Source organism: Bombina bombina, chromosome 2 (genome assembly GCF_027579735.1).
Source record: "Bombina bombina isolate aBomBom1 chromosome 2, aBomBom1.pri, whole genome shotgun sequence".
Classification (NCBI taxonomy): domain Eukaryota; kingdom Metazoa; phylum Chordata; class Amphibia; order Anura; family Bombinatoridae; genus Bombina; species Bombina bombina.
Genome location: NC_069500.1, coordinates 1,411,793,390 through 1,411,811,171, shown reverse-complemented (window position 1 = coordinate 1,411,811,171; position 17,782 = coordinate 1,411,793,390). Strand labels below are relative to the sequence as shown.

The window sequence follows — 17,782 nt, the reverse complement described above, 5'->3', positions numbered from 1 at the left end:
ATTATGTTTCATTTCCCTCCTAGTAAATTGATGGCCTCACCCAAAAGGCCAGAGACATCAATATATTATTAATGGGCAAAAACACTTCAACAATTTAGAGAAAATAAACTCATGGAGTTAACTAATACTCCAGATTGTGCAAGTATCAAATAGGCATCAAGAAAAGGAAGAACATAGAAAAGTGAAAGAAGAAAAGGTAGAAGAGAAAATGAAAAGATAAAGAGTCAAAGATTATAGACGAACAGTTGGGTTGTGCAGCCATAAACCAATTCCTTTCTGTTGGGGAAATCCCGATCACCAAAGTCCATTACTGTTTTAACCCAACCTCTACATCCAGCAGCGAATATGTATGTGCTTTGTATCATTCCTGATTACTCCTAGTGTTCTGAATCTTTTATCTTCCAGTATAATCCAGTGTTCCCAGATAGATAGCAATTTATTAACAATCACATTGGAATGTGGGTCAGATGACTCTTTAGCTATGCAAGTTATTAGTGCAGTACAATCAGCTTGTTAATAGCTTTGGACAGCCTTTTCAGGGGTTCGTGTAGTAGAGGCTGTTAGTGAGAAAGGTGTATATGTTTATCTACAATTGTCTCACTAGTTGAGGTCTGATCCCATAACAGACTAACATGTGGACTGGACTACAACATATGGTAGTAGGTACCCAGCTCTCCACAACCTCTATAGCAAACTGATATATGGGGCTGAGATACAAGGTATAAGCCACTACAAGAAAAAGGGTCCTCCTTTTTTCCCAAAATTAAAGCCCACGCTATGACAGAGAATTAAATTTCAGTATTCTCCTCCAATTTGGTTGTGAATTTAAGTTTCTGTAGCTAAATTAAAAGTAGTTGGGTACAACCTCATTATGGGCTTCTTGATTCTAGTATGGGACATATATATATATATATAATTTAATTTCATCCTGGAATGTAGATTAAAAAAAAATCACTTTTTCAAAACTTTTGGAAAATAGTTGCAGATGCCTTTAAGACAAAATGTTTTTAGTTCTTGAAAACTGTGATAAGAAATACTCCAGCTATTGTTCCTGCCTGCCAAGTCCCACCTGCTTGAAAAACAATGTGACAAGAAATACTCCAGCTTTTGTTCCTGCCTGCCAAGTCCCACCTGCCTTGAAAAACAGTGTGACAAGAAATACTCCAGATATTGTTCCTACCTGCCTTGATCTTTTGTGCTTAGAATCACTGGTAGTCAATCCATCTGCCCCAGTTATTCTTGTTAATCATGTTCTAATCTTGTCTACTTTTTATTTAGTAAGACTAATAAAAAATGTATCTGTGCAATCCGAATTTGTATTTACCCATTTTTAACAGTTAATGTAGTTTAAGGTAGGTTACAATGTTTTGTAAAAATATTAGCTTATTAGTAAAGTTGTTTTACTTTTAGGGGATATATTTAAAGAGACAGAAAAGTCAAAACTTAACTTTCTTTTTTCAGATAGAACATACAATTTTAAACGACTTTCCAATTTACTTATACAATCTAATGTGCTTTGTTCTTTTGGTATCCTTTATTGAAAAACATACCTAGGTAGTTTAAGGAGCAGCAATGGACTACTTTGAGATAGCTGCTGATTGGTCGCTACATATATATGCCTGTTTACATTGGCTCACCTAATGTGTTGAGCTAGCTCCCAGTAGTGCATTGCAGCTCCTACAACAAAGAGAATTAATCAAATTTGATAATAGAAATAAAAGAAAATTTGTTTAAAATTGAATCATGAAAGTAAAATGGTGGGTGATCCTTTAAAAAGCTCATTATTATTTTAAGCATGAATTAAGTACTTGTTTCTAGACTTGTGCAGCAGCAAACCATTAAAGGGACAGTCTACACCAGAATTTTTATTGTTTTAAAAGATAGATAATCCCTTTATTACCCATTCCCCAGTTTTGCATAACCAACACAGTTATAATAATATACTTTTAACCTCTGTGATTATCTTGTATCTAAGCCTCTGCAAACTGCCCCTTTATTTCAGTTCTTTTGTCAAACTTGCAGTCTAGCCAATCAGTGCCTGCTCCCAGACAACTTCACGTGCACGAGCACAGTGTTATCTATATGAAATACGTGAACTATCACCCTCTAGTGGTGAAAAACTGTTAAAATGCAATCTGAAAGAGGTGGGCTTCAAGGTCTAAGAAATTAGCATATGAACCTCCTAGGTTAAGCTTTCAACTAAGAATACCAAGAGAACAAAGCAAAATTGGTGATAAAAGTAAATTGGAAAATTGTTTAAAATAGCATGCTCTATCTGAATCATGAAAGTTTATTTTGGCCTAGACTGTCCCTTTAATTTCAGACAAATCATTTGTAACGAATATTCTAAAAAGTTAGTTTTTCTGAACATTTGTCTGCTGCATTATTCGGTATTTGTTTAATTTAAAACTGAATATTCATTAATGGGACAGTCCAGCCAAAATGAAAACTTTCATGATTCAGATAGAACACGCCATTTTAAACAACTTTCCAAATTATTTTTATCATAAAAATTGCTTTTGTTCTCTTGGTATTCTTTGTTGAAATCTAAACCTAGGTAGGTTCATACCTAGTTCATGTTTGCCATATAGGTAAATATATTACCTTTAAAACTAAAATAAAGAATACAAAATGTATACTAATAATTTGTTTAGTAGATATATTCGTTTTTCTTTAAAGGGAGATAAAACCCCACATTTTTTCTTTCATGATTCAGATAGAGAATACAATTTTAAACAACTTTCCAATTTACTTCTATTATTAAATTGTCTTCGTTATCTTGTTATCCTTTGTTGAAAAGCAGGAAGGTAAGTTCAGGAGCGTGCACGTGTCTGTCGTACTATATGGCAGCAGTTTTACAAGAATGTTATACATCAGCAGGAGCACTAGATGGCAGCAGTTTTACAAGAATGTTATACATCAGCAGGAGCACTAGATGGCAGCAGTTTTACAAGAATGTTATACATCAGCAGGAGTACTAGATGGCAGCAGTTTTACAAGAATGTTATACATCAGCAAGAGCACTAGATGGCAGCAGTTTTACAAGAATGTTATATATCAGCAAGAGCACTAGATGGCAGCAGTTTTACAAGAATGTTATATATCAGCAAGAGCATTAGATGGCAGCAGTTTTACAAGAATGTTATACATCAGCAAGAGCACTAGATGGCAGCAGTTTTACAGGAATGTTATACAACAGCAAGAGCACTAGATGGCAGCAGTTTTACAAGAATGTTATACATCAGCAAGAGCACTAGATGGCAGCAGTTTTACAAGAATGTTATATATCAGCAAGAGCACTAGATGGCAGCAGTTTTACAAGAATGTTATACATCAGCAAGAGCACTAGATGGCAGCAGTTTTACAAGAATGTTATATATCAGCAAGAGCACTAGATGGCAGCAGTTTTACAAGAATGTCATATATCAGCAAGAGCACTAGATGGCAGCAGTTTTACAAGAATGTTATACATCAGCAAGAGCACTAGATGGCAGCAGTTTTGCAAGAATGTTATACATCAGCAAGAGCACTAGATGGCAGCAGTTTTACAAGAATGTTATACATCAGCAAGAGCACTAGATGGCAGCAGTTTTACAAGAATGTTATATATCAGCAAGAGCACTAGATGGCAGCAGTTTTACAAGAATGTTATATATCAGCAAGAGCACTAGATGGCAGCAGTTTTACAAGAATGTTATACATCAGCAAGAGCACTAGAGGGCAGCAGTTTTACAAGAATGTTATACATCAGCAAGAGCACTAGATGGCAGCAGTTTTGCAAGAATGTTATACATTAGCAAGAGCACTAGATGGCAGCAGTTTTGCAAGAATGTTATACATCAGCAAGAACACTAGATGGCAGCAGTTTTACAAGAGTGTTATACATCAGCAAGAGCACTAGATGGCAGCAGTTTTGCAAGAATGTTATACATTAGCAAGAGCACTAGATGGCAGCAGTTTTGCAAGAATGTTATACATCAGCAAGAACACTAGATGGCAGCAGTTTTACAAGAATGTTATACATCAGCAAGAGCAATGTTGGAAAATAGTTGCAGATACTTTACATTCACAGAAGTTTAGAAGCTATTAGATAATAGAGTTAAATGTAATTATCTAATATTATGGGCGGAAATGTTATGTATTTAATCTGAATTACAACCTTCAGTATGTCCTTAATTTTTATCCTGTGAAAAGACAACAAGTTTTTAGTTCTTGAAAACTGTGATAAGAAATACTCCAGCTATTGTTCCTGCCTGCCAAGTCCCACCTGCTTGAAAAACAGTGTGACAAGAATTACTCCAGATATTGTTCCTACCTGCCAAGTCCCACCTGCCTTGATCTTTTGTGCATAGAATCACTAGTAGTCAATCCATCTGCCCCAGTTATTCTTGTTAATCATGTTCTAATCTTGTCTACTTTTTATTTAGTAAGACTAATAAAAAATGTATCTGTGCAATCTGAATTTGTATTTACCCATTTTTAACAGTTAATGTAGTTTAAGGTATGTTACAATGTTTTGTAAAAATATTAGCTTATTAGTAAAGTTGTTTTACTTTTAGGGGATATATTTAAAGAGACAGAAAAGTCAAAACCTAACTTTCTTTTTTCAGATAGAACATACAATTTTAAACGACTTTCAAATTTACTTATACAATCCAATGTGCTTTGTTCTTTTGGTATCCTTTATTGAAAAACATACCTAGGTAGTTTAAGGCGCAGCAATGCACTACTGGGAGATAGCTGCTGATTGGTGGCTACATATATATGCCTGTTTACATTGTCTCACCTAATGTGTTGAGCTAGCTCCCAGTAGTGAATTGCAGCTTCTACAACAAAGAGAATTAATCAAATTTGATAATAGAAATAAAAGAAAATTTGTTTAAAATTGAATCATGAAAGTAAAATGGTGGGTGATCCTTTAAAAAGCTCATTATTAGTTTAAGCATGAATTAAGTACTTGTTTCTAGACTTGTGCAGCAGCAAACCATTCATTTCAGACAAATCATTTGTAACGAATATTCTAAAAAGTTAGTTTTTCAGTATATTTGTCTGCTATTCGGTATTTGTTTAATTTAAAACTGAATATTCATTAATAGACAGTCCAGCCAAAATGAAAACTTTCATGATTCAGATAGAACACGCCATTTTAAACAACTTTCCAAATTATTTTTATCATAAAATGGGCTTTGTTCTCTTGGCATTCTTTGTTGAAATCTAAACCTAGGTAGGTTCATACCTAGTTCATGTTTGCCATATAGGTAAATATATTATCTTTAAAACTAAAATAAAGAATACAAAATGTATACTAATAATTTGTTTAGTAGATATATTCGTTTTTCTTTAAAGGGAGATAAAACCCCAAATTTTTTCTTTCATGATTCAGATAGAGAATACAATTTTAAACAACTTTCCAATTTACTTCTATTATTAAATTGTCTTTGTTATCTTGTTATCCTTTGTTGAAAAGCAGGAAGGTAAGTTCAGGAGCGTGCATGTGTCTGTCGTACTATATGGCAGCAGTTTTGCAAAAATGTTATATATCAGCAAGAGCACTAGATGGCAGCAGTTTTACAAGAATGTTATACATCAGCAAGAGCACTAGATGGCAGCAGTTTTACAAGAATGTTATACATCAGCAAGAGCACTAGAGGGCAGCAGTTTTACAAGAATGTTATATATCAGCAAGAGCACTAGATGGCAGCAGTTTTACAAGAATGTTATACATCAGCAAGAGCACTAGATGGCAGCAGTGTAACAAGAATGTTATATATCAGCAAGAGCACTAGAGGGCAGCAGTTTTACAGGAATGTTATACATCAGCAAGAGCACTAGATGGCAGCAGTTTTACAGGAATGTTATACATCAGCAAGAACACTAGATGGCAGCAGTTTTACAAGAATGTTATACATCAGCAAGAGCACTAGATAGTAGCAGTGTAACAAGAATGTTATACATCAGCAAGAGCACTAGATGGCAGCAGTTTTACAAGAATGTTATACATCAGCAAGAGCACTAGATGGCAGCAGTTTTACAAGAATGTTATACATCAGCAAGAGCACTAGATGGCAGCAGTTTTACAAGAATGTTATACATCAGCAAGAGCACTAGATGGCAACAGTTTTAAAAGAATGTTATATATCAGCAAGAGCACTAGATGGCAGCAGTTTTACAAGAATGTTATACATCAGCAAGAGCACTAGATGGCAGCAGTTTTACAAGAATGTTATACATCAGCAAGAGATGGCAGCACTATTTCCTGTCATGTAGTGCCCCAGACATGGTACGCTACCTATAGATAATTCTTCAAGAAAGAATAACATGAGAACAAAGCAGATTTAATATTTGAAGTAAATTGGAAACCCAAGTGAAGTCTCTGTCTGAATCATGAAAGAAAACTTGTGGGTTTCATGTCCCTTTACGTTAGTGCATTCGTTCAGACATTCGTTTAGTGAAAATGAAATTAATATCCATATTTTTGTCACAAATTTGCATTCATAATGATACAAATGCACCTCTATTTATTTCTCAGTAAAATATATATTTGTTTCAGACTCATAACTGCTTCCAGCCTTTACGTGCACCGAGCCACTCTAGAGCCAATAGTATTTCACAGGAGATTCCAAATGATCCATGGAATTATTGTGAAATATTAGATACATTCTTTACTTTTTAAACTATTGTAATACCTCAAGAACTAAATAAATGTTATATCTCTTTATAGCAATAAAATAACGGTAAATGATGTAATTATATGTGTAGGCTATATAGAGGTAAATGTATTGTTATTAATATGTATGGAGGCTACCTGTTCTACTATAGGATTAACTGGCAGAAAAACTTGTAAAACCAGCACAACCTGGCTAGCGCAAAAATAAAAATCCTAGCAGAGTTTTTGCTATAGCGAACAAGCAAAATACCGCTCCACTTGTAAGTTAGAACTTAGAGTATAAATTGGGGCTTTCAAGTAGTCTTTCTGATTTAATGAACTTTTTCAAGCAGTTTTAGCTGATTAAACGGCACAGGTTTGTGGGATATATAGATAGCGCAAGAAAAGGGCTTTACTGGTACTTGAATTCCTTAAAACTCAGATTGTTAATTCTTGAAGCATATTTTGGCTCCTACTAAGAAGCTCTATTTTATAGGACATCCGACACCTCTTGCTTTTCTGTAAAAATTGTGCTAGGCCCATGCTCCCAGAGAGACCTACAAGCTGTTTATGTCTAAGAGTTGTGGGGCAAAGCTAAGTTTAATGTGTTTAATGTTTCTTTAAGAGATTCTTTTTTTATTACTTTTAAGGGAAAAGTATTTTGTATAGTAGAGTCAATCATACAAACCTACAACTCTTAGTATTATAGTTATTATTATAAAATATCCTGTCAACGAGTAATAACACTTGTACCATTGTGCTTTATAGATATATGCTTATGTATATTTGTAATTAAATGCTTACAAAGAATGTGTGCATGGAATTAGGTTTACCTGTGTTCCGAGTGTTTCTAAAAATAGGAGTGCTAGCAAAGATGAAAACAAAGCTAAATATAAACTGTGAGAGTGGTACTGGCCTTCTTAGATAATCTCGCCAGCCCTGAGACCTTTAGATCGTCAAGCACTAAGTTTTATTACATTTGCACTTTCTATTTTGTATTTTATTTTGTATACAGCAGTGTATTTAGGTTGTGATTGTACAAATTCTGATTATGTGTTCACAGCTTCTGTGTAACTTTAAGAAATTATCATCATACTTTGTATATTGTATCTTACAAATTACATTGCACTTTCTATTTCTTGTATTTAAAATAAAAGTAAAAAAAAAACTGTTTTAGTTTCCCAGATAGCTTCATTACTTTCTAAGGCCCCAATAAGCAAAGATTCTCCAGTTTGGAGAGAAATTATAGTGCTAACTTCATTCTCTTGGTATATTTAATTGAAGGAGCAGCAATGCACGACTGGGAGCTAGCTGAATGCATCAGTAAGTCAATTAAAAAAGGCATATATGTGCATCCACCAATCAGCAGCTAACTCCCAGCTCATGAGCCTACCTAGCTATGCCTGTCAAATTGTTAAAAATCCAAGGAGCGACTAGTGAGAAAGGCTAAGGATATATATTTAAAATAATGTCATTTAATTAACAATTTAAATACCAAATAAAATACATATATTCACAACAAATACAATATATACAATTGAATTAAGAATAAAAATAAATGTAAAAACATGGATCCATGGGATTAAATAAATGAGGAAAATACAATATGGTCCTGGTTGTACAATCTGTTACAATTGATTATAATCGCAATTAGTAATGTCCAGTTCTGATTGGTTCCTTATGTTTTCAAAAATGAGCAAAACGTGCCAATAAATCCAAAAAAAAAGGAAAAATATGCGATAAGAAAAACAAAAAGTCAAAAATCTAAAATGTGGTGAAAAAAATGTGAATACAAAAGTATATCCAAAGAATAATGTATTGTTAAGTGACGTGGTTGTGTTCAATGTTGGTGATAGAAAATAATAATCCTCCTGTTAGTGTATCCTCAGAGTGTGAATGAAAAAACTAAAAAATACAGATGAAAAGGATCTATCCAAGACTCAGTCCCCTAGTATTAATCCTGTGAACAAAATAAGTATAACATAGTGCAATATTGCTAGTAGATCGTAAGTGAAATCAGAATGAAGCTCACCTTATAATGTCAACGCGTTTCGGCCCTTCCTTAGGCCTTTATCAAGACTATACTGTGGTGTGCTATGGTGGCTTCTATTATTAGTGTAGGTGGCCAATCACTGTTATCATTATTTTGGCGCCAAACTGTATCTATTATCAACCGGAAGTAATACCTTCCTTTTATTTACCTTCCGTTCTGAGCCTGACATCTTTCAGTATCCTATATACCTCCTTTATATTTTTTTAGCCTGTTTATTCAATCTGCTAGACTGATTCGGATGTGTGATTACCCTTAATGTCAGGAGTCTCATAACGTGTATGTCGTTATTTACTTGTGTCCTTAGATTCGCCAAACTGGAAGTGACGTCACTCTTTATTGCGCTACTTCCTGTATCGATAATGTAATTTCCGGTTTCGTGTTCTAACGGTTAGCTATTATGTTAGCCAACTCAATGTCACTTCCGGTTTCATAATTAAGTATATCGCTATCATGTTCCAGACTCAACTGGGTATAAATTCACCAAATAGGCTACTTCTTACAAAGGTAATAGGGATTCCATGATTTGCAATGCTGCCTATATTAAGCAAAATATGATTGTACTTAACATAACTTCACAAAGGATCATAATAATGTGATTTTAAAAAATATACATTAAAAGTATACATTAAAATTATACATTAGAAATTACATTAAAAACACTCACATGCTCCAACTCTTAAAATTTAACCTAGTGGGTATGTTATATACAAATGAATACATACTCACATATACATTAACGATACTTATTACCTAAAAGAATACATTTTAATACTTTAAAATATTCATAAAGTAAGTTGTAATATCAAATTACAATGTCAATTACTAAACATGATAAGGGACAGTTTTGTCCGTGAACTGTTGGTTTTATATAATTGGTAAGGTCAGAGATCATATGTATTAAAAATCAGAGAATTATAAAACATAAAAATCTTCAAACAAATATTCTCCCAAAAAGTCCCCAAAAAAACTCCCCCAAAAAACTATAAAAAAAACTATACTTAAAGGGACAGTCAAGTCCAAAAAAATCTTTCATATTTCAAATAGGGCATGTTATTTTAAAAAACTTTCCAATTTACTTTTATCACCAATTTTGCTTTGTTCTTTTGGTATTCTTAGTTGAAAGCTAGACCTAGGAAGGCTCATATGATAATTTCTAAGCCCTTGAAGTCCACCTCTAATCACATGCTTTGTATTTGCTTTTCACAGCAGGGGAGAGCTAGTTCAGGTAAACCCTATAGATAACATTGTGAGCAAGCCCGTGGATTGTGGCAGACACTGCACTAATTGGCTAAAATGAAAGTCAATAGATAATAAATAAAATGTCATGTGATCAGGGGGCTGTCAGAAGATGCTTAGATACAAGTTAATCATAGAGGTAAAAAGTGTATTATTATAACTGTGTTGGTTATGCAAAACTGGGGAATGGGTAATAAAGGGAGTATCTATCTTTTAAAACAACAAAAATTCTGGTGTTGACTGTCCCTTTAATTCTCGATCTAACTCGTGTAAGGTTAGTTTTTTATATCTTATGGATCTTATATTTGGCTCAGCCTATTTATTATCTATATATCTGGTTGATATCCTAGCTGCCTCTTGTAGGGAAATATTATGAATATTAAAATATATTAGAAATAATGACCCCCTACTTTCATAGCGGATGTTGGGATATATGAAATCAAGCAGTTTAGGATTCCAAAGAATGTTCCTAAAGAACTAGAGAATTGGTAGGATCATTGGGATTTGCTAAACTGCCCTTCTGGGGGTTGAATCTCTTATTTGTGATAGTGAGATCCACATAGAACTATATTGAGGTAGTATGATAATACATGCAGGTACGTCATATGTTCTACTTGATAAATGTATTATTTCAGATTAAGTAAGTGGGACAATCAAGTTGATATTGTTGTACTTTATTATTTATTTATAGTGGTTAGAAGGGAATTAAAAAAACAATATCAACTCATGCATTGCTTGTTTTCTATCTGCACCGACTTCCAGCTGTTTCTTGGTTGCAAAAACAATTCAACCTGTTTAAGACAGATTTAAAGATATCTTATCTAGCTGAACTTACAGACTTATCTATCTAAGCTCACAGACTTATCTAGCTGAACTTACAGACTTATCTATGTGAAATCACAGACTTATCTATGTGAAATCACAGACTTATCTATGTGAAATCACAGACTTATCTATCTGAACTCACAGACTTATCTATGTGAAATCACAGACTTATCTATCTGAACTCACAGACTTATCTAGCTGAACTTACAGACTTATCTATGTGAAATCACAGACTTATCTATGTGAAATCACAGACTTATCTATCTGAACTCACAGACTTATCTATCTGAAATCACAGACTTATCTATCTGAACTCACAGACTTATCTATCTGAACTCACAGACTTATCTAGGTGAACTCACAGACTTATCTATCTGAAATCACAGACTTATCTATCTGAACTCACAGACTTATCTATGTGAACTCACAGACTTATCTATCTGAACTCACAGACTTATCTATGTGAAATCACAGATTTATCTATGTGAACTCACAGACTTATCTATCTGAACTCACAGACTTATCTATGTGAACTTACAGACTTATCTAGCTGAACTCACAGACTTATCTATCTAAACTCACAGACTTATCTAGCTGAACTAACAGACTTATCTATCTGAACTCACAGACTTATCTATGTGAAATCACAGACTTATCTATCTGAACTCACAGACTTATCTATCTGAAATCACAGACATATCTATCTGAACTCACAGACTTATCTATCTGAACTCACAGACTTATCTATGTGAAATCATAGACATATATCTGAAATCACAGACGTATCTATCTGAAATCACAGACTTATCTATCTGAAATCACAGACATATCTATCTGAAATCACAGACTTATCCATCTGAAATCACAGACTTATCTATCTGAACTCACAGACTTATCTAGCTGAACTCACAGACTTATCTAGCTGAACTGACAGACTTATCTAGCTGAACTCACGTACTTATCTATGTGAAATCACAGACTTATCTAGCTGAACTCACAGACTTATCTAGCTGAACTCACAGACTTATCTATGTGAAATCACAGACTTATCTAGCTGAACTAACAGACTTATCTATGTGAAATCACAGACATATCTATCTGAAATTACAAACTTATCTATCTGAAATCACAGACTTATCAATCTGAAATCACAGACTTATCTATCTGAAATCACAGACTTATCTATCTGAACTCACAGAATTATCTACGTGAAATTACAGACTTATCTATCTGAACTCACAGACTTATCAATCTGAAATCACAGACTTATCTAGCTGAACTCACAGACTTATCTATGTAAAATCACAGACTTATCTATCTGAAATCACAAACTTATCTATCTGAAATCACAGACTTATCTATGTGAAATCATAGACTTATCCATCTGAACTCACAGACTTATCTATGTGAAATCACAGACTTATCTATGTGAAATCACAGACGTATCTATCTGAACTCACAGACTTATCTATCTAAACTCACAGACTTATCTATCTGAACTCACAGACTTATCTATCTGAAATCACAGACTTATCTATCTGAACTCACAGACTTATCTATGTGAACTCAAAGACTTATCTAGCTGAACTAACAGACTTATTTATCTGAACTCACAGACTTATCTATGTGAAATCAAAGACTTATCTTTCTGAACTCACAGACTTATCTATGTGAAATCACAGACTTATTTATCTGAACTCACAGACTTATCTATCTAAACTCACAGACTTATCTAGCTGAACTAACAGACTTATTAATCTGAACTCACAGACTTATCTATGTGAAATCACAGACTTATCTTTCTGAACTCACAGACTTATCTATGTGAAATCACAGACTTATCTATCTGAACTCACAGACTTATCTATCTGAAATCACAGAGGTATCTAGCTGAACTCACAGACTTATCTATGTGAAATGACAGACGTATCTATCTGAAATCACAAACTTATCTATCTGAAATCACAGACATATCTATCTGAAATCACAGACTTATCTATATGAAATCACAGACTTATCTATCTGAACTCACAGAATTATCTACGTGAAATTACAGACTTATCTATCTGAACTCACAGACTTATCTATCTGAAATCACAGACTTATCTAGCTGAACTCACAGACTTATCTATGTAAAATCACAGACTTATCTATCTGAAATCACAAACATATCTATCTGAAATCACAGACATATCGATGTTAAATCACAGACTTATCTATCTGAACTCACAGACTTATCTATGTGAAATCACAGATTTATCTATGTGAACTCACAGACTTATCTATCTGAACTCACAGACTTATCTATGTGAACTTACAGACTTATCTAGCTGAACTCACAGACTTATCTATCTAAACTCACAGACTTATCTAGCTGAACTAACAGACTTATCTATCTGAACTCACAGACTTATCTATGTGAAATCACAGACTTATCTATCTGAACTCACAGACTTATCTATCTGAAATCACAGACATATCTATCTGAACTCACAGACTTATCTATCTGAACTCACAGACTTATCTATGTGAAATCACAGACATATATCTGAAATCACAGATGTATCTATCTTAAATCACAGACTTATCTATCTGAAATCACAGACATATCTATCTGAAATCACAGACTTATCCATCTGAAATCACAGACTTATCTATCTGAACTCACAGACTTATCTAGCTGAACTCACAGACTTATCTAGCTGAACTGACAGACTTATCTAGCTGAACTCACGTACTTATCTATGTAAAATCACAGACTTATCTAGCTGAACTCACAGACTTATCTATCTGAAATCACAGACTTATTTATCTGAAATCACAGACGTATCTAGCTGAACTCAGACTTATCTAGCTGAACTCACAGACTTATCTATGTGAAATCACAGACTTATCTAGCTGAACTTACAGACTTATCTATGTGAAATCACAGACATATCTATCTGAAATTACAAACTTATCTATCTGAAATCACAGACTTATCAATCTGAAATCACAGACTTATCTATCTGAAATCACAGACTTATCTATCTGAACTCACAGAATTATCTACGTGAAATTACAGACTTATCTATCTGAACTCACAGACTTATCAATCTGAAATCACAGACTTATCTAGCTGAACTCACAGACTTATCTATGTAAAATCACAGACTTATCTATCTGAAATCACAAACGTATCTATCTGAAATCACAGACTTATCTATGTGAAATCACAGACTTATCTATCTGAACTCACAGACTTATCTATGTGAAATCACAGACTTATCTATGTGAAATCACAGACGTATCTATCTGAACTCACAGACTTATCTATCTGAACTCACAGACTTATCTATCTGAACTCACAGACTTATCTATCTGAAATCACAGACTTATCTATCTGACATCACAGACTTATCTATCTGAACTCACAGACTTAACTATTTGAAATCACAGACTTATCTATCTGAACTCACAGACTTATCTATCTGAAATCACAGACTTATCTTTCTAAAATCACAGATTCCTTTGGAAGCAAAATTCAAAGAAACATTTTTATTGATAAACATCAGAGATGTATTTTAATCTCATCATATGACACGTGTAGAGTATTAAAACTAAATGTACCAATGGCAATACACTGCACTGATTCTGGCTATAACTAGAGTCATTTTATTCTACTTTTAAGTAATCAGTTTCCCCAGTAAACCTTATTATTTGTAGATTAAAAAATATATTATCATTATTTTTATTTAGGAATAAAATATTTGCCAATAGCAGGATTTTGGGTGCAGTGGTGCATTATTATAAACACCATTACTATACTGCTACTATATTATTTACAAGTTATAAGTGGGAAGATTCCTTTTTCTAGAGAGGGAGAAAATGCTTCAATAGAGACTTTCTGATAGACCTATATTTTGTAATGTTTAGGTTGTGCTCTACTAGAGATTATAGAATCATGCCAGCTATGCTATAGAGGTGTGTACAGCTATACCTGGTTGTCTTCTTGATGAAATAGCAGAAATAAAATTAAAAAATGACAAACTTTGACTAAGCAATTGATTACTAATTTGGTAAAGAATGGATGGGACATACACATTTTTGCATTATAAGGAAACAATAGTGTTAAAATCTTTCTCCACAATTAGTTCTTTACTGAATTAGTGGTAGGAAAACTGCACATTTTGTACAATTTGTTTTGTTTTATTATATTTCCACTTCATCTAGAGGGCTTTGTAAAGTTCTGTACTTCATTTAAGTAGAGTTTAGGTAAGCTTCTGGTTTTTACCTGCTGACAAAATGTATATTTCTGTCTACACACAATGTAACTGTCTCCTTCTTTATCCTTATCTCTTTCTGTTTCCTTGAGTGATGCAAACTCTAAAATATAGATATAGGTAACACAGCCTTTCTGCATAGTTACTGTTCAGTGATACTTAAGGGAAACTAAACCCAAATGTTTCCTTTAATGATTCAAATAGAGCAGCAATTTTAAGCAACTTTCTAATTTACTCCTATTATAAATTTTACTTTGTTCTCTTGCTATCTTTAACTAAAAAGCAGGAATCTAAGCTAAGGAGCCAGCCCATTTTTGGTTGAGAACCTGGGTTATGCTTGCTTATTGGTTTGCTAATTGTTGCCACCAGTAAGCAAGCATTATCCAGTGTGCTGAACCTAAAATGGGCTGGCTCCTAAGCTTTAATTTCCAACTAATAACACAGTATATAAAGTTATATATCCCGCTCTGTAAGCAAGAATATCTGGAGCATCTACTGTTTTTTTTCCAGAGCAAGTTGTTCAGTTGCATTACACACACGCTGCTTATAAAGAGAGCGACGTAGGAGGGAACAGATGTTTTATCTGCCAGCTGTGAAATCACACAGAGATTTTATATTTAATAGATAACAATGTCTCATAATAAATCATTATAATCTACTCACATTAGCTGCAATATATTCCTCTTCACATGAATAGAACCAGTACAGACCACCAAGGGGTCTCATTACTTCAAAACATTTTCACTAGTTAGAGTTCATTTTCTTTAAAGATTCCACCTTGTGTCAGTTATTTCGTTCCTACCGGTCTTTGTGTATATAAATAAAATATGTATAACTTATTTATAACTTCATATTAGACAGCTGGCTGGCATAACTGGTCTACTCTAAATATCTTACAACCCAGGGTGTGTGTGTGAGTGTGTGTGTTTGTGTATGTGTGTATGTATATATGTGTGTGTATGTGTGTGTTGGTGTATGTGTGTGTGTGTAAGTCTGTGTGAGTATCTGTGTGTGTGTGTATGACTATGTGTGTATGAGCGCATGTGTGTATGAGTGTGTGTGTGTGTGTGTGTGTGTATGAGTGTGTGTTTGTGAGTGTATGAGTATGTATGTGTATGTGTGTATGAGTGCGTGTGTGTATGAGTGTGTGTGTGTATTACTATGTGTGTATGAGCGTATGTGTATGAGTGTGTGTGTGTAAATGAGTATGTATGTGTATGTGTGTATGAGTGTGTGTGTGTGTATGAGTGTGTGTGTGTATATATGAGTATGTATGTGTATGTGTGTATGAGTGTGCGAGTGTATGTGTGTATGAGTGTGTGTGTATAAGTGTGTGTGCGTGAGTGTGTGTGTACATGTGTATGTCTATATATGTGTTTGGGTGTGTATGAGTGTGTTTGTGTATGTGTGTATGTATGAGCGTGTGTATATGTGTTTGTATGAGTATGTGTATATGTGTGTTTGTGTATGTGTGTGTATATTTTATATAATTATAAATATATATATATATATATATATATATATAAATATATAAATCCTACAAATCACATAGCTTAATTACAGTGCAGAGGGAAATTGTATATGTGTATCTATTTTTAGTAATGTTAAAAAGAATTCTATATTACATTATACCTATAAAATGCTATTTCTATTAATATTTATTAAAAAAAATACTTTAGTTTAACTTTCTTTCCTGGAATATAAAGTTAATTTATTCTAAATAAATGATTGTATTACAATCAGGTTGGTTGCAGCAAGAGATGCCTTTTAAATGAATAATAGAAAATAATTTGTAGTTGAAACATTAGTCTTTTATTAAATGTGTTCTTGGTTTAATGAAAATAATTTGAAGTTAAAAGGTTATGAGTTAATATTAAATTGAATTTAGTTGTGTACAGACCAACGCTAATGAAAAACCTATGAATGAATATTTTAGAAATAAATATTTGTAGCTGGAACATACAGAATCACTGTATACTTGTTCACCTTTGTGTGTGATTGGAGGTTGTTTTTAATTAAAAAACATAATTAACTTGATATATAAAATACTAGAGCCTAGAAGTGTACACTGAGTGACCCATGTGAGTTTGATATATGATTACTCAGAGTATGAAACATAAACAATAACTAACTAGGCTGGAATCCACCATGATACCATGTTCCAGTTATCTGCTAATGATTACTAGTCCAAGAAGGGAAAAGCTTGATGCTTCCTCACATCTTTATTTTGTTACTCTCTGTATTATTGTCTATGGGGTTAACTGTATGTTATCACACTAATGGTTAAATAATTATCCTGAAATTCTGCAAGCTCCTCCCATCTGTTCTTCTGTATTTTGTGTGTTTTTTGTTATTTACTTATAACACGGGACAATATTCCACATTATTAAGCATAGGGGTACCCAATAAACACGGTGATACTCTGCAGTAACAGTAAATTAGTAACAGAGGTTTGACCAATTAATGCAGAAGTAAAGGTTGTTTTCTAATGTTTTCACTTTTCCTCAACATTCCATTTTATTTATTTATTTATTTATTTACTGTTTGTTACTTTCATTTGTCCCTGCTCCACTTTCATTTCCCCTGTCCTATGTATCTTATGCTCTCTGTGTGTCTCTCTGATTTTCCTATTTGACTAATAAACTGTGGATTTTATTTGCAATCGAAATTTTGTGTGTAGTGCCTGCTATTTTCTTCACTCTCAATACTGTTTGGCAGTTTGGTTTCACTGCCTCTTGCTACGGCACGCCAGGAGTACTT

The 17,782-nt window shown here is 33.5% G+C and overlaps 1 protein-coding gene across 1 annotated transcript in view; it reads right to left on the bottom strand.

The window, feature by feature from the left end:
• EMX1 (empty spiracles homeobox 1) overlaps positions 1-17,782 on the bottom strand; it is a 76,540-nt gene that overhangs the window by 25,496 nt on the left and 33,262 nt on the right. The gene's annotated exons all lie outside the window — the stretch shown is intronic.